General features: G+C 44.0%; 1 long non-coding RNA gene across 1 annotated transcript; it reads right to left on the minus strand.

Moving 5' to 3' along the window:
- Positions 1-352: 352 nt before the first annotated feature.
- LOC134486286 (uncharacterized) lies at positions 353-3,736 on the minus strand. The gene is made up of 4 exons (XR_010065093.1): positions 3,613-3,736; positions 2,933-3,128; positions 2,591-2,696; positions 353-1,454 (listed from the first exon to the last, which is right to left on the minus strand). It is a non-coding gene; the product is annotated as an uncharacterized LOC134486286 (long non-coding RNA).
- Positions 3,737-18,547: the final 14,811 nt, after the last annotated feature.

Genomic DNA, 18,547 nt, shown 5'->3' on the forward strand with positions numbered 1-18,547 from the left:
CTCTCTACTGAGGACACAAAAGAACCTTAAGAACTAGAACCTGCTTTAAATTAGAAGGACAATTTGTACATCCATCCTTTTTGAATTCTTAATACTACATGATGGCAAAGCCAATGGTTTATAGATGGCCTGGTACCACATTGCCAAAGTCAGAGAGGGACGGGGGGCCTTACTTCTTTTGAACCCAGGCTTGTTGTGTTCTACTGAACCACAGCAGCCGCTTAAGTGACAGCCTGGGGCCATTTCTTTCCAGTGAGCCTTTCAAGACAGGCTGAGAGCGGTGCGGGGCGGACAGAAGTAAGGATGGCAGAGACAAGACGCTCTAGAGATGAAAATGACCAAGTGGCATCGTTTCCTGGAAAACCAAACACTTTACCCAAAAGAGTAAACAGTTTTGGTTATTTTATTCATGCCTTTTCATTCTTCTATGTTCTATACGCACCTCAGAAAGGTTGGTTTGCCTTGTTTTGTTTTCAGGCACATTATTTAATAGCGCCTAAGAGTCGGGGTGTTTTAGCTGAACTCAGATGCACATGAGTAAGTCCAGTTGGAAGCTGTTCATGCATATCGGCAAACAGACTATGACCTTTTGACCTTAGCTTATTAAACACAAGGAAATTCATAGTTAAAATTCCACTCTCAGCTCTTCAGCCAAGATGGAAATGGCCCGGGCCATCAAAACATGACAAACATGCCTCAAGTCCCAGGAACCTGCTAGAATTGTCAAGTGTGCAATTCAAGTCACAATAAATCAAGACTTCACCTTTAAAAGTCTATGTGTGTTGTCCTTAAGGGTGAGGAGACAGACAGACTATGCCCCAAGCTGAAGCACGGCACGGAGGATAAACACCTCCTGGGAGATGTTGGATGTTCCCTCTGCTCTTTAAAGATCATCTTGGGAGAAAATTTAGCTGCTTCCTATTTTGCTGGTATGAAAAGGGGAAGCCCCACTTCGGAGTCCACAGTCCTGCAAAAGGCAAGGTCCACTCACACTCCCCTCAGAGTGTGGCTGTGGGACAGAGGGCGCGCACTTGTGTGTGTGTTCACCCAGAGACTTAGTGCTTCGATGGTCCCGTGTGAGCCGAACGGGAGGTCGAAAAGCTGGATGTATTCAAGGCCCTGATGGACAGTCAAAGAAGCAAACAAGCAGCAAACAATGGATGGGCATTTCATTTACAAAGATACGGTTCAGAATGTGGGCAGCAGGCAGTGTCTTGCTGATATCATCAGTTTCTTCCTGCTAATCGCAGAGAGGTGGCTTCTTTCTTTATTCAAGGGTTCTGTCATCTGGAGGCTTGTACGAGGACACCAGACTTCTTTGGTACAACTTCAGCACGGCAAAGATGGGTTTAGACTTGTGCTGCCTTTGAGGGGAGTGCACGGAGGACTCAGGATACCTTTGTGGAGACGCTACATCTCCACAGGTCCCTTGATTTACAACCTCGTGGGAAATCCTGAAAAACAAAAACAAAAACAAAAACAAAAAACAAAAAACTCCTGCAGCAGCTTGGAAGCAGCTTCCACTTTCAGATCCCTGCTCTATGAATGTATTTTCATAGCCATTTGCTTGGAAGTCCAGGCAATAAATAAGTACACAGCCCACAGCTCTGCCTGAGGCCGAGCTCTTGTTTTGCTGTGGGCATCAGAGAAAGGGCAGGTGGAGGGGTCCCAGCTCCAGGCCTTTCCCTGGTCTAGTCTGCATGGCTCTTGTCAGCTGGAGTTTCCTGTCAACTCCAAGCACTGCGGCTGTGATAACATTCATTTCCACGGTTCCCGCCCCAGGTGACACTCAGGAATGTCTTTGAGATGCCAGCTGAGTTGGACAGGGTCACTGTCACACCCAGCCTGCTGTGGCCAGCTTGCAGAGATGGGCAAGGGCTGGCAGTCATTTTGGCCTCTTTTGTTTTTGTAAGGCTTTTTTATTTATTTATTTTTTTTTGTACTAGTGGGTGGTCCCTTCAGTCTTCCACTACATTCCAAATATTTCTGAAATGTTCTGAGAGGTGGCAATCAACCAAACGTACACAGTCCTGACTCTGGCAAGGTTCCTCGCCCTCACATTCCGGGTTTTGTTCTCTTTGAAGTCAGACTGAACACAGAGTAACTTGTGAAGACCTAAAACTTGGATGTCTATAGACATTTTCTTCCCTCCCTCCTTCCTTCCTTCCCTCCTTCCTTCCTTTCCTACAAACCCTGTGGTTTCTAAACTTTAATAGCCCATTAGAATCAGCCAAAAATTTTAAGCAGGTATTTACAACACGTATCTATAAGACGTGTGTGTGGGTCACTAAGTCAATATTTTGTGATAATGAAACAGAACAATTTACAGATGGAACATAGAAAAATATTGTTCTGTATTTTCCCCACTCTTGCCTCTACTGCCTACTGTATATCGATATGGGCTGAATTTCATATGTGTCACCTGATGAGAGTGGCTTAGCCTTTTGTGATCTAAGTCACCTTATGGGTTAAGTCCTGTTTGCTTTTATACCTGAGTTCTGTGCCTTTTCTAGCTAGAAGCTGTGCTACTGAGAAAACACAGGGGGGCACCGTCTGCCCTGAGTCGCCCTTCACTTTTTCCCAGTCTCACCTGCCAGTTGCGCAGAGATGGGTTCATGGGCTCTGCTGAAAGTCCCCAACAGATTTCCATCTGCCTCCATGTCAATCAAATGCTGTTATAGTCTAAAGAAAACCTGCTGCCCAGGGGTCAAACCCACAATACAAATCAGGGAGAAAAGTCAAGCGGATGTGGCATCTTACCCGCCCAGATAAGTAATGATAGAACGGTGAGTGGAGGTCCCCTGGAAGGCCTCCGACCTTTGACACTTAGGACATTTTTCCTCCCAGTTCCTCCTCACCTCACTCCTCATCCAGAGCCAATCCCCTTCTCTCCTTAGAAAACAAACAGGCACTGGGCATCCCCTGTGCATACCTTTAATCCCAGCACTCCGGAGGTCAGCCTGGTCTACAAAGTGAGTTCCAGGGCAGCCAGGGTTACACAGTAAAACCCTGTGTTGGAAACAACAAAAATAACAGCAGCAGCAGCAGCAGCAGCAGCAGCAGCAGCAGCAGCAGCAGCAGCAGCAGCAGCAGCAGCAACAACAACAACAAAGGAAACAAACAGGCTTCTAAGAGAGAAGAATAAAATAAAAAAGGAAACTAACGAACATATTGGAGTCGAACAAGGCAAACAGAAGGAAAGGAGTCCTAGAGGAGGTGCAAGAATCAGAGACCCACTTGTGTGCACACTCAGGGATCCCATAAAAACAGCAAACTGGAAGACTGCAGTACAGACACAGAAGACCTGGTACAGACCTGGGCAGGCCCTGTGCATGCTGCTTCAGTCCTGGTGAGCTCCAGTGAGCTTTGCTCATGCTGATTTAGAGGGCCTGTTGTCTCTGTGCCTTTCATTCCCTCTGAATCTTGCACTCTTTCTGCTGACCCCCACCCCCTACCCCACCCGCTTCCATTGGGTTCCCTGCACCCCTAGGGGAAGGATTTGATAGAGGTATCTCATTTAGGGCTGTCTTAGTTAGGGTCTTATTGCTGTAAACAGACACAATAACCAATGCAAGTTTCATAAAGGACAGCATTTAACTGGGGCTGGCTTACAGAGGTTCAAAGGTATAGTCTGGTATCATCAAGGCGGGAGCAGGGCAGCATCCAGGCAGGCATGGTGCAGGGGGAGCTGAGAGTTCTACATCTTCATCCGAAGGAAGCCAGGAGCAGACTGAGCATCCTCAGGCAGCTAGGAGGAGGCTCTCCAAGCCCACCCCAGTGACATACTTCCTCCACCAAGGCCACACCTTCTATTAGTGCCACTCCCTGTCAAGCATATGCAAGCCATCACAAGGGCCAAATGTTTTTCTCTTAACACAATGTCTGGCTGTGGGTCTCTATCCCATCAACTGGAGGAGGGAGCATCTCGGATGGTGAGGGAACAAGACGCTGTTCTATGAGTATGGAAGAATGCTTTTAGATGTCTTCACATTGCTATGTGTTTTGGTCTTTGGTGTGTCTTTTAGACTGGTAGAGCTTGGTTTTACCCCAGGTCTCTGAGCTATCTAGTCCCAGGTTCTTGGTCAGCCAATCGGTGTTGACTGTGGGTTCCATCTCATGGAGTGTGTCTTAAATCCAGTCAGACCCTGGTTGGTTGACTTATACAGACAGGTTTTGTGCCACCCTTGCCCTAGCCTATCTAGCAGCTGGACCTAAGGGTTTGTGTTTGACTTGGTGTTTGAATTTCTCCTTTAGTGTCTGCATTTTTCTTTTGGGGGCATGCAGAGCACCTACCTGTTCCATAGACGCTGGGACATAGGGGGCCAAGGCTCTGTGCAGGCACCAGCTCGACCTCTCCTTGTTCAATGAGTTGTGTGGGTGTTGTCTTCAGCAGTGAGAACTTGCCATCGTTTTGTGGAAGGCAAGTTACAGTCTTGGCAGCAGCCTGGGTCCTTGGGGGTTACCATGGAACCTTTTCAGCAAACAACTCAGTTAGATGTAAACCAGTTCTGGTGCTGGAAGCTTCCTTTGATGATAAGATATGGCCAGTTGAGGCTCTGTCTCCACACTATTGGGTGACTTCACTTAGATCTCCTTCATATAAACACACACACACACACACACACACACACACACACACACACACACACACACACACACACACATGTTAGGAGACTTCTACCATATTAGATTTCCATACTGCCCCTCCAATGGCCTTTATTGTTTCTCCTCATACTCCTCCTTTATCCCTCTCTCTCCTCCCCCTCCCCACTTCCTATTTCTGTTCCAGCCCCTTCATCCATCCATAGCTAACTACTGTTTCCCTTTCCCTAATGAGATCTAGCTGTACTCCCTGGTGGCCGACTCTATATCTAACCTTTGTGATTTGATGGATTGTAGCTTGGATATTAACTTAAAAGCTGATATCCACATATAAACAAACACATACCATATTTGTCTCTCTGGGTCTGAGTTCCCTCACTCAGGATGATTTTATATCTAGTTCCATCCATTTACCCAAGAGTTTCATGATTCAGTATTTTTTGACAGTTGAGCAAAGCCTCGTTATGTAAATGAACTATAGTTTCTTTATCTATAGTCTACTGTGGGGCATCTAGGTTGTTTCTAGTAATCCGGCTATCATGAGTGGAACAGCAATGGCCGTGTTTGAGCAAATGTCTCTGTGGGAGGATGAAGCATCCTTTGGGTATGTGAGTGGTATAGCTGGATCCTGAAGTACATCACTTCCCATATTTTTGAGGAACGGCCACACTGATTTGTTTACTGACTGTACAAGTTTAGATTCCCACCAGCAATGGATGAGTGTTCTCCTTACTCCATATCCTGAAGGATGTAAGATGAAATCTCAAAATAGTTTTAATTTGCATTTCCCCAATGGCTAACAACATTAAACATTTTAAAAGCATTTCTTAGCCGTTCGAACGTCCTCTTTTGAGAATTTTATGTTTAGATCTGTATCCTACTTTTAATTGCGTTATTTGGCTCTTTGACATCCAAGTATTTTTGTTGTTGTTGTTTAAGATTTATTTATTTATTTCTGTTTGTGAGGACAGCATCACTGTCTTCAGATACACCAGAAAAGGGCATCATATCCCAGTACAGATGGCTGTGAGCCACCATGTGATTGCTGGGAATTGAACTCAGGACCTCTGGAAGTGCGTCAGTGCTCTTAACTACTGAGCCATCTCTCCTGCTCCTTGACATCTAGCATTTTGGGTTCTTTATAGAGCTTAGATATTACCCCTTAGATATGTAGTTGGTAAAATATTTCCCCATTCTGTAGGCTGCTTCTTTGTCTGAATGAAGGTGTCCTTTGCTTTGCAGACACTTCTCAGCTTCATGAGGTCCCATTTATTAAGTGTTAATCTTAGTACTAATGATATTCTATTCCCAAAGCCTTTTCCTATACCAAGAAGTTCAAGTTTACGTGCTTTTTATCTGGTTTGGTATAGCTGGTTTTATGTTCAGGTCTTCGATCTATTTGGAGTTGAGTTTTGTGTAGGCTGATACGTATGGATTTATTTAGATTTTTCTACGTGTAGACATCCAATTTAATCAACACAATTTGTTGAAAATGCTATTTTCAAGTTTCTTGCTTCTTTATAAAAAAAATAATAATCAGGTGTCCATAGGTGTGTGGATTTATATCTGGGTATTTATTCAATTCCATTGATTAATGTTTTTGGTATTGTACAATTCCATGAAATACTGGATTTTATTAGTACTGCTCTGGAGTGTGATTTGGAGTCAGGTAGAGCACTTCTTCCCACACTTCTTCCATTTCTCTGGATTGTTTATCTATCTTTGAACTTTTGTGTTCACATAAAGCTGAAAATTGCCATTTTAAGATCCATGAAGAATTATGTTGGGAATTTGATAGCAATTGAATTGAATCTGTAGATTGCCTTTGGTAGGCTGGCCATGTTTACTATATTAATCCTACTGATCCATGAGCATGAGAGATCTTTCCGGTTTTTTTTTTTTAATATCTTTGTTCAATGTCTAGAAACTTCTATCAAACAGGTCTTTCACTTGCTTGGTTAGAGTTGCCCCAAGGCATTTTATATTATTTGAGGCTATTGTAAAAGGTATTGTTTCTCTGATTTTGTTTTCAATCCATTTATCATTCGTTTATAGGAGGGCTACTGATTTTTGTGAGATAATTTTGTATCCAGCTACTTTGCTGAAAGTGTTCATCAGCTGTAGGACATTTTAACTTTTAGGATCAGTTATGTATACTATAATGTCATTTGCAAATAACAATACTTTGACTTCTTCCTTTCCAATTTGAATCCCTTTAATCTTCCTTAGCTGTCCTGCTAAGACTTCAAATACTATAGAATAGGTATAGAAAGAGTGGAAAACCTTGTCTTGTTCCTGACTTTAGTGGAATTGTTTTGAGTTTCTCTTCATTTAAGTTGATGCTGACTGCAGGCTTGCTATATATGGACTTTTTCATGTTTAGGTATGTCTGCTGTGTCCCTAATCTCTCCAGGATTTTTATTGTGAAGGGGTGTTGGATTCATGTCCAAGGCCTGTTCTGCATCTAGTGAGAGGATCTCAGTTTGCTTATATTGTGGATTACATTTATTGACTCATTTATGTTAAAACATCCCTACATCTCTGGGATGAAGCTTACTTGACCATACTGGATAGTGTTTTTGATATGCTTTTGGATTCAGTTTGAAAATATTTTATTGAGTGTTTTTACATCTATGTTTATAAGAAAAATTTCTTTGTAATTTTCTTCTTTGATGGGTCTTTATGTGGTTTGAATATCAGGGTAACAAATATCATATAACAAATTGGGCAGTGTTCTTTCTGTTTGCATTTTGTGGGGTAATTTGAGGAATATTAGTGTTAACTCCTCTTTGAAAGTCTGGTCAAATTCTGTGCTAAAACTATCTGGCCCCGTTGGTTTTTTGTTTTTATTCTTTTTTTTGTTGGAGACTTTTGATAACTGCTTCTATTTCCCTAGGTCTGTTTAAATTACTTATCTGTTTCTTTTATATTTTCCAATTTGTCAGAGAACATACTTAAAAATTATGCCCTTATGATTCTCTGGATTTCCTTGGTATCTGTTGATCTGTGCCCTTTTCATTTAATCTTTTTAATTTGGATATTTTCCTCTCTGTCTCTTAGTTAATTTGGATAAGGGTTTGCCAATTTATTGATTTTCTCAAAGAACCAGCTCTTTGTTTCATTCCATGTATGTTCTTGCTTGTTTGTTTGTTTGTTTCTATTTAACTGACTTAAGCCCTGAGTTTATTTACTCCTTTTGGGTGTGACCTTTTCTTTTTGTTGTAGAGTTTTTAACTGTGCTGTTAAGTTACTATTATGCTATGGCTCCATTCTTTAAAATGTAGCTCTTCGAGCTGTGAACTTGCCTAGTAGAACTGTCTTTATTGTATCTCATATGTTTAGAAGGTTGTGTATTAAAAGCTGTAGAGGGAAAGAACAAGTAACATATAAAGGCAGACCTATTAGAATAACATCTGACTTTAATAGAGTCTCCAAAAGCTAGAAGGGCCTGGACAGATGTCACAGTGTCTCTCCCCAGCAATAGAGAGCCTAAAAAATGGTCTTTCTTTGTGTTGTAAATTCAGTGTTTTGATTATTATATGCTGTGTGGACTTGCTCTCCTGTCCAGTCTAATTGGTGTTCTGTATGCTTCTTGTACCTTGATAGGCATCTCCTTCTTTGGGCTAGAAATTTTTTCTTGTAAGATTTTGTTGAAAATATTTTTCTGTGACTTTGACCTGGGTTTCTTCTCCTTCCTCTATTGCTAATATTATTAGATTTGGTCTTTTCATAGTATCTCAGATTTTCTGCATGTTGTGTGCCAGTGCTTTTTAAGGTTTAACAAAATTTTCTTTGACTGAGGTGTCCATTTCTTCTGCTGTGTACTCAGTGCCTGAGCGTCTTTCTTCCAACTCGTGTATTCTGTTGGTGAGGCTTGCCTCTGAGGTTTGTTTACACTCCTACATTTTTCATTCCCAGATTTCCCTCAGTTTGGGTTTTCTTTGTTGATTCTATTTCCACTTTTATGCTTTGAATTGTTTTATTCACTCCCTTCCACTCTTTGTATTTTCATAGACTAAGGGATTTATTAATTTCTTCTGTAAAGACCTAGATCATATTCATAAAGGATTATTTTAAGGTCTCTCTCTCTCTCTCTCTCTCTCTCTGCGTGTGTGTGTGTGTGTGTGTGTGTGTGTGTGTGTGCACGTGCATGCACTATGGCTATGGCTATGGCTATGGCTATGGCTATGTTGGAATATTTAGGACCTGCTGTGATAAGGTTCGTGGGCTCAAGAGGAGACATATTATATTGGTTGTTATTGATAGTGTTTTTACAAGGCTGTTCGGGCATCTGAAATTGGGACGGTGGTAGTTCTAGGTGCTGATATCTGGTCTTGGCTTTATTGAGTGTATGTTTTATTCCTTGGTTTCCGTTATACTCTCTGGTTCTTAGAAAAGTGTGGGGGTTGGGGATTTAGCTCAGTGGTAGGGCGCTTGCCTAGGAAGCGCAAGGCCCTGGGTTCGGTCCCCAGCTCCGAAAAAAAGAACCAAAAAAAAAAAAAAAAAAGAAAAGTGTGGCAGCTGTGTGTTGCCTGGTAGGAAATTCTTCTGGACCCTGGTAGGATTGGCCTTGAGGGTTCCAGGTAAAATGTGTTTCTGGGTATTGGGAGTAGATAAGGAATTAGGGAGTCTGGGGTGGGGAACTACGGGACGGAGGAAAGCAGAGTGTACCTCCAGGGTCTGCTTTGTCCCCTGGGAATGTGGGCAGAGAGTAAGAGAGGTTCACAGCAGGCCTTCTATAGAGCTGGGGATGAGACCAGCGGATTGGACTTCAAGGACTAGAGAGAATGGCAAAGATCTGTAGTTAGCTTATTTGCTCCTGGTCTTCTGGGGTTGGAGGCTGGGGTGAAGCAGTGCACTGAAGAGAGAAGTTGGAAGGGAAACACTGCAGACAGAGGCAGGATGTTGGAAGAGGTGGCAAAGCTAGGAACAAGGCTGGAGGATTGGATGTGGAGTTGAGGGGGAGGCAGTAAAGATCTGCAGTCAGTCTCCTTGCTTCCCTGGTGGGAGGCAAGCCTTTTTAATATGGGTGTTCTTATTTACTCATGAAATATTTTCTAAAAATGGCTCGAGTCTTAAAGGCTTGGTTGCTGATGCAAGCAGTAGGCAGAGAGCCTTGCCTGCCCCAGTGGATCAATCTATCAGTGAATTCAAACGTGAATAAACTATTAGGAGATGGCAGACCCTGGAAAATGCAGGCTGGTTTCAGAAAGTTCCCCAGGGATGTCTCTGGGCTCCACCTTGCCCTGGCTCCTTCTTATTTGTTATTGCTTCTCTCTGCTTCTTGTGTAACATGAGATTCTTCAGCTTTACCTAGGGTCAGTAGGCACTAACAGACTGTGAGCCAAAAGTGCTGAATCAGGGAGCCTGCCTTCAGGGTTTACTGCTGTGAACAGACATCAAGACCGAGGCAACTCTTACAAAGGACAACATTTAACTGGGGCAGGCTTACAGGTTCAGAGGTTCAGTCCATTATCCTCAAGGTGGGAGCACGGCAACATCCAGGAAGGCATGGTGCAGGAGACTTCCAAAGGCAAACAGGAGAAGACTGGCTTCCAGGCAGCTAGGACGGGGGTCTTAAAGCTCATGCTGACAGTGACAGTCAACCTCCAACAAAGCCATACCTACAACAAAGTCATACCTCCAAATAGTGCCACACCCTGGGCCAAGCATATTCAAACCACCACGGAGCCTAAATAAACCTTACTCTTTCAAACTACTTCTGTCAGGTGTTTGGTCCCCATCTGGGTCCATTTCCTGTTGCTGTGATAAAAGCAACTCAGTAGAGAAGGAGTATTTTAGCTGAGAAGTCCAGGGTGCAGTCTTTCATGGTGGGGAAGCCACAGTGGCTGGAGCTTGAGTCTGCAGTCAAGAAGCAAAACGTTGAGTGTGTGTTTACTACGTGTTTCCCTTTCTCCACTTACAGTCTAGGATCCCTGGCTTAGGAAATGATCCCACCTACAATTAAGGTGGGTCTTCCCACATCAATGAACATAATCAAGATAATCCCTCAGACATTCTCAGAGGCTAAGTTTAATCTAGATAATCTCTTGCAGGTATGCCTGGAGGCTGATCTCCCAGGAAAGTCTAGAGTCCGATGAATAGACCATTAACAGGAACCATCACACAGTAGCCAAAGAGCTATCTAATAGAGGTACCATTGTTTCAGAGACAAATGTGCACAGTGGTGAAGAAAAACAATCCTATACCCTTCCCTTTTGGAGATGAGACTGTAGAATAGTGGTGGAGTTGCTAGCCTAGCATGCCCAAGTCTGTGAGTTCAACACCCAGCTCTCAAACAGACAAGTCAAATAGCCTTCTTCAAACAGTTTTCTCTGTTTCATTTTTCACAGCAGGTACAATGTCATCATTACTGGGGCAGAGCCAACTACGAGCCCCCTATTTTTGCAGAACTAAGTGCCTGATTGTACATTCTAAAAAGATGGCATAGTCAGAAAGTTTGAAGGGTTTTGCCCAGTAATATGGAGATGTGGTGTTCCCCTGGTGGGCTGGTCTGCTGCTTTCTTTTGACAGGGAACTCACATTTAGGGACAGCTTAGGCAGCTTGTCACAGGAACAAAATGAATGTCCATGTCCCTGCAAGTGACACCAGATGTGCTGTAAAGCCATGGTAAGTGAAGTCACTCCAATGAAGGCAGCTGCCAAGGCTGGGCCCAGTTCAGAGAAACCAACATTGACAGGAAGCATCAGGGAGCCTGCTGCCCTCCTCAAGCCTGAAGGGGAAAAGAGAAGAGCCCACAGTGCTTGAGGAAACCATGGCCACTAGATGGTTACAGGAGTTGTCTTAGCTCCTCAGACTGCCAGAGTGTGGATAGCTTAAGCAACAGAGACTTACTTTCCTGAAGTTCTGAAGACTGGGAGCCCAAGATTAAGGCTCCCACAGATTGGTTTCTTCTGAGGCTCTTTCCTTATGGTGTTCCCCCGTGCCTTGGTGTGGTCTCCCAGTGTGCTTTATCTCTGTGTCCACATTTCCCAGTATGGTAAGGGAATAGCTACCTTGGGGTGTTCACTCATCTGCCCATCTCCAGATGTCATAACATCCCGAAATAGCGGGGGTTAAGTATGCTTTTAGATTCAGCTCCGTTCTGAGACACTAGGGATTCCATTTCTACTTGCAACTGCATTCTCAGGCTCTGGTGATTAGGTTCTATGTCCCATTGCAGCCCCATTCTGAGGTTATGGTTATTAAATTCAGCATAGGAATGGGGTGGGGTACAGTTTAGTCCCTGACAGGGACACCTCTAATCTGTGTCTCCCAGGGAGGGAGCCTGAACAACCGTGTCTTAATGGATTATTCTCTTTCCTCTAGCCCACCTTGAAGCCTTTTGGTACCTCCTGTTGGATACGTCCAAATGAAAGACCAGAGGCAAGTGAAGTTGTCTGATGACGCTGTGAAGGTCAGCCTTCTAGGATGCAGAGAAAAAAGTACTTTGCAGAAGTCCATAGTGCATGTAGCATACAAGGTTCCCTTTCTTGTAGCGTTAATTCCCTTTCTTGATGCAGAGACAAGATTCCTGACCAAAACAACTGAAGTAGGAGCTTATCGGGCTCACTGGTTAAGGGTCAACTACCATCGTGGTGGGAAAGTCATGGCGTCAGAAGTCATGGAGCACGTGGAGCAGGTATTGTTCGCAGAGACTTGGGTGTTGCTGTCCAGCCACCTTACTCTTTTGTGGTGCTGCTCACAGCAGAGAGTGTTAACACTTACTCAAAGGAATGCTCAGAGAGTGGGTCTCGGTTAAGCTACCATTGAAGATCAAGTGTCATGGCCGACATGGCTGAACGTAGGGAGCATTATAGAGTAGAGACATAGAAAGGAGGAGACAGAATGTTCTGAGTGGGGTGGTTGGCTCTGTGGGCTCTACAGTGTGAACACGACAGGGATAGGTAGCACCAGCTCTGGGGAGAATCAGAGAAAGGTCTGTGACAGGGAAAAACGTGCCTCCTATGGGTTAAGCAATTTTTAAATCTTCTGTTTGGTGCATAGCTTCCAGAGAATTCCCTGCTATTAGCCAAACATGTGCTCCATGACTCTGAGCAACACCCTGACCATAGGCTGAGGTTGATAAGCAATAACCTGGAAGTCATAAATCCAGCCTCCGTAATGAAGAGCCTGAAGAGAAATAGATTCTGATGCCATGGTCTCTGTGGCTTTGTTTGCTTGTTTGTTTGGTGTGTGTATGTGTGTGGTGGTCTGTGTGTGTGTGTGTGTGTGTGTGTGTGTGTGTGTGTGTGTGTGTGTGGTGCATATGTATGTGTGGTGTATGGTATGAGTATGTGTGTGTGTAGTATGTGTGGTGTGTATTGTGTGTTTATGTGTGTGTGTGGTGTGCTGTGTGTGTGTATGTTTGTGTGTGTGTGGTGTGGTGTGTGTATGTTTATGTGTGTGTAGTATGTGTGGTATGTGTATAGTGTGTGGTGTGCGTATGTGTGTGTGGTGCGTGGTATGAGTATGTGTGTGTGTAGCGTGTGTGGGGTGTGTGGTATGTATATGTGGTGTGTGGTATGTGTCTATGTGTGTAGTGTGTGTGGTATGTGTGTGTGTGTGTGGTATATGGTGTGTGTGTGTATGGTATGTGTATGTGGTGTGTATGTGTGTGTGTATGTGTGTGTGTGTGTGTGTGTGTACGTATGTGTGTTCTTCAAGGTGTAGCTTCTCAGTTCTACCTGGGTGGGTGGGGAATCGCTAAGCTACAATGTAATACAAATCCCTCATGGTTGTTTTTATGTCGTTCCAGCTCCTTTGGCTGGTGGTGCTGGATGACCAGAACTTAAAGAAGAACATGGCATATTTTATATCAAAAGGAGTAGTTAATATTAATTTAGATCCCCATTTCTTGCTAGTCTCTGATAACCTAAATCTCAGAAAGTATAATTACTGGTACAGGCATTGAGTGATTTTTAATCTTCATTGGAAAGCCTGCAATTTATGGGAAAGTGGCACACCACAGAACTGCAGGGGCGCAGCTCTCAGGGCCACTGGAGTGTGCTTGTTCTGATCATTCCTTGGCAGATGACAGGACATAAGGAATCCTAAGAGCAGGGGCTCTTGTTCCCCCTCAGGAGATGCACACTTGCAGTGTGGATAGGTGGCAGAACATTGGTGGGAATGGGAAGGGAAAGACACCAGGAGTAAGACACAGCTCCAGTTTCCCAGTACTGAAAGGGAGGAAGGCAGATGGACACCTGTCCACTTCACTAGTACAGGTACACTCTCTCCAGGCTCCCTCCTCCTCTGTTGTTTCTGCTGGTGAACCACGAGTAAAGAGCCAGGGAGGAGAACACTACACCACCATACCCTGCAGTGGCAACATTAGAATATGGAGGCTCTCATTTGGACTTGAAGCCTGAGAAGCCTGAGAAGCCTGAGACGGGCAGAGCCACAGTAGTCAGACTAGAAGGAGAGTTTCCCTAAGCCAGGGGACAGGGCAAGGGGACAATGCTGTACCTTGGTTAGTTCTTCAGCTGTTGTGGAGGTCTGTGAAAGCCACTGAGACATTAGCTGAGGTACATGAGAGCCTCTTAACTGGGAAGTTCATCCATACTTAGCCAAACCCAGCCCCTCCCTTTTAGGAATGGAGAGGACCCTTCTTAGTGCTCATGGAGGGAGAAAATATGTCTATACATAGAAACTGATTTATACGCAACTGTACCGTCTCTCACCCCTCACATAAAGGTTAGCCCTCTCCTAGATTTGCTTCTTTATGGTAACTGCTCATCTTTACCAATCACTGGGCTCTCTGTTCTCTGTATGCCAAAGAGGCATTTCTTGCAAGAAAGAGAAATGCTGTGTCTAACCTTAAAGTGAGTACTATTCCAAAGACATTTTACACAGTCTTGTAAAACAGAAGCTAGGCATGCCCAATGATCTAGCACTTACACACTTAAGTCATGCATGCGATAGAAACGTGTGCAGAGACACGCCTGTGATGTGTGAAGCATGTTCATCAGAGTGCGTTTACAACAGCTTCAAACCGGAGAGACCCGCGCACCTATCCACAAGAAAGTGGTACCCAGTGGAATACTATGCAGCAACAAAAATAAGGTGTGGATATGCAATACGCTTAACAGAAGCAGCTGAAGGTAAGGGTGTGACATTCTCAGGAGATAAACAGCAAGGTAGTTAGCGAGCTGAGAAGTCGGACTCCGCTTGGAGGAGCTGGAGCAGAAGGTAGGATGAGGATACAAGTGACCAGAGTTGTACAGACAGCCAAGTGGGATGACAACCTGATCAGATGTATTCCAATGGGGGCAAGTGACATTCCTCATGGATGCTGACCAGCAGCTCTCCGCTATCCACATTCACACCTATAGAGACACACATGCATATTGCATACCCGTACAATAGAGGCAAAACCAAAATAATTCTCAAGATTGGTTTTCACTCTTCCCCTCTCTCAGTTTAATGAGGTACAATTAAAATCTAAAAACCTCGTCTTTGTAAGGGTGTTACTGCTGTGAACAGACACCATGACCAAGACAACTCTTACAAGGACAACATTTAATTGGGGCTGGCTTACAGGTTCAGAGGTTCAGTCCATTATCATCAAGGTGGGAACATGGCAACATCCAGGCAGGCGTGGTGCAGGAGGAGCTGAATTCTACATCTTCATCTGAAGGCTGCTAGAAGACTGGCTTCCAGGCAGCTAGGACAAGGGTCTTAAAGTCCACACCCACAGTGACACACTTCCTCCAACAAGGCCACACCTATAAATAGTGCCACTCCCTGGGCCAAGCATATTCAAACTACCACCGACTGCAATATTAAAAAAAAAAAGTTTAATAAAGTGGTTCAATCGGTGAGCAATGTCTCCAAGTGCCACGAAGCTGGTTCTTGATGGGAGAGACTGGGAAACTCCTGGGAGGCCTGGGTCTTTCTGAAGATGAGTGTAGGATTTCACATTATGATGTCTGAAATGGCAACTCCCTGTTGGTATCTTAGAAACAGGACTGCTCCTTTAATGGAACTTAGCCACCAAAGCTGGTAGCTAAGTTTTTGTTCTCTAGGTCACAGCTCTAGGAGATGAGGGAATCAACCGCTCAGTGTATCTTCTTTCTCTCCTGCAGTTTTCTTACATTTTCCAGCCTAGTAAGCCTCTTCCACCATTGGGCATCGCTTTTGTTCCATTCTCTTTCTCCTTGCTTATTCTTGCTTTCTACTTCCTCTCAGTTTCCTAGTCACCTTTCCTCCTCATTGGCTGTCCCCACCTATACCAGGTTTCACATGACAGATTAGGAGATTTCAGGGGACCAACTTACACCAGAGGGCACTCATGTGACGCTGTATGGTAGAGCCTCTCATAGCTGCCCACTCTGGGTATACAGGGTCCCTTCCTTGTCAGCCTGGTCCCACAGTGGGATCCAGACTGAAACTTGTAACTTGGGAAGTAACAGAGATGGGAGATTGGCTAAACAGGAGGACTCATCACATGGACAAGTTAATCAGGGACACCAGGTTTCTGGCTGTCAGAAATATAAATATGAAAGGTGAATCCTGTGGTGTTGATTTGAAATTAGAGGTACGCAGGTAGAAAGCTGCATTTTCCAACGTGTGTTCGTAAGGCAGGTGTAAATTACGTGCACGTGATCCCTCTGCACTGTTCAGTGTCAAGGACTGGGAACAGTGACAAGTTGGGAGTAAACTCTACATGCCCAGATCTTAACATCTAAAACCCAAACTCTACTGGAAAGAGGTTGTGAGAGATAGATGACTCTAGCTGGAGCAGGAAATGACCCAGGCAGACCAGAAAGCAAGACAGTGTTTATAAAATGACACACTGGTTGGCTGCACTGGCCAAACTCGGGATACTGTTGTATTGTAAGTGTAACTACTTACAACCCATTGAATAAAAAGAGGAAACCTGAATCCCTATTCATACAGAAAAGGGACTGAGTAACAGGGTGAGAACATGTCCATGATTTTAAAGTATTTCTTACAAGCTACTTTGTAACTGCCAAGTAGCAGAGGAATAATGGCTGGTAGATGCCACCCTGTCTACGTGAGAAGCAGGACATGACTGGAAACAGAGCAAGTTGACATCATGCCTTCCTGACGGAACCCAGCTTTACTCGGTGGTAATCCTGCTAGTGGTGGATGACCCAGAAATGTCATATACCAATTGGAGGATATGTCCCCAAATAACTGGTCTATAATCCTCAATTGTATCAAAGTCATGGAAGTCAAGGACAGATGAGCTACTTCACACTGAGAGAAAATAAAAACGGGACAATTGAGCGTGTTGTAGGATTTCCAGCTGCATCTTTTTGCAACAAAGAACGACTTGCGAATCATTGGCGAGACTTGACTGTGGTTTGAGGGTTTATCAGTGGTAACATTACTTTAATTATTTTCATAGTTGAATTGTGATCATGCAGAATTGCCCTTTGTGTGGCGTCATAAGCCGGTATTTTTCTTTCAAATAGATCAGAGAAATTCTTTGTACTGTATTTGTGACATTGACAGTTTTAAAAAAATTTTTTTAAATATTTACTTCATCAAATGCCATCCCAATGGGGAGACATATTATAGCAAATGGAAATTTCTTTTTAATTTAAGAGAAGGAATGGAACTAATGTTAACAGCGTTTGGCCATAGGCCATTCAGGACCCTCTGTTTTCTGTCCTACGCTGCCTGGCAAAACAGAGATGCACTATCATTTGTGAGAATCCTCTGAAAAGGTACTGTGTGAGGGAATAGAAGGTATCGTTTGCTTGTTCTCCAGTGCACTGGTTACACAAAGGGCCACTTACCCAAATGTGTAGTCTGAGGACAGCCTTGAACTTCTGCTTCCGGGGAAGGTGAGAGTAGCCGGTGCCCTGAGAGTAGCTTAAAATGCTCTGTAAGCCACTAAAAGTAACGTGAGCTCATGCACACTCTCAGTGTGAGTATAATGTGAGAGAGAAGGGCTCTATGGAATGAAGTACATGGGCTAGGAGCCTTTGACCAGAACTTAGAATCCAGCACACTGGTTAAGAGTCTATAACATCTCAGAATCAGTTGCAGAGAATAGTCCTTTGCCATGGCCCAGAAGAAACCGCCAATTCAATGAACCATTCAATTCAAGAACCATTACTGGTACCTGCTGATTCACAATCTATAACTGGGGGCACATGACTGCCAGTAAAAAATTCAGAATGCCGTCTGCAAAGCATCTGATGTGCTACTCAAATACACAAATAGGAGACAACATGACACCTTGTTACATCGGTAACTTCAGAGTGGCATAGAAACGCTAACTCTTGGGACATCTGCTCCAAGTCTCACCTGAGCAAGGGCAGAATTATCTGTTTTTACCCGTCACAAGGTCTAGGAGGCAGAGTGCTCTGGAGTGATTCTCACCAGCGATGAGGAATAGGTTGGTGGGTCAGAACTTCTCAGGAGAAACACTGAGGTCCCTCACAGACCTCCCAAACTTCTCACTTGGCTCTTGTTTTTGTTACATAGCCACTTCAAGAAAATAAACTTAACATTTCTCCCTCAAGGAACAATTCATTCAAGATCATGTCATGTTACCTTGCTTTCCAATGCGTTATACAGTATCTTAAGAGAAATTATTTTGATGTGTATTCAGGGACCCACAGAGACCAGCAGAGGGCGTTGCATCTCCTGGATCTGGAGTTACAGGTGGTTATGGGATTCCTGGGTACTGGGAACCGAAGCTGGATTTTCTGGAAGAGCTGCTCCAGTCTTAACCACTGCCATCTCTCCAGCCCTGGGACAGTGTCTTTTAAAGGATGAAGATCAAATTCAAAGTTGCAATGTGAGGAGCCCAGTCATCCACATAGTTTTAGACAGAGACACATTAGGGCTGTATAGATCTACAATTCCGTACTCAACACCTTGTCGTGAGTACTTTTCTGGTCACCAAAGTTCTCTTCAAAATGACTTCACAGTATTCCCTTACGTGCTTTTAGTCCTAATCAA

Source organism: Rattus norvegicus, chromosome 3, assembly GCF_036323735.1.
Source record: "Rattus norvegicus strain BN/NHsdMcwi chromosome 3, GRCr8, whole genome shotgun sequence".
Lineage (NCBI taxonomy): Eukaryota > Metazoa > Chordata > Mammalia > Rodentia > Muridae > Rattus > Rattus norvegicus.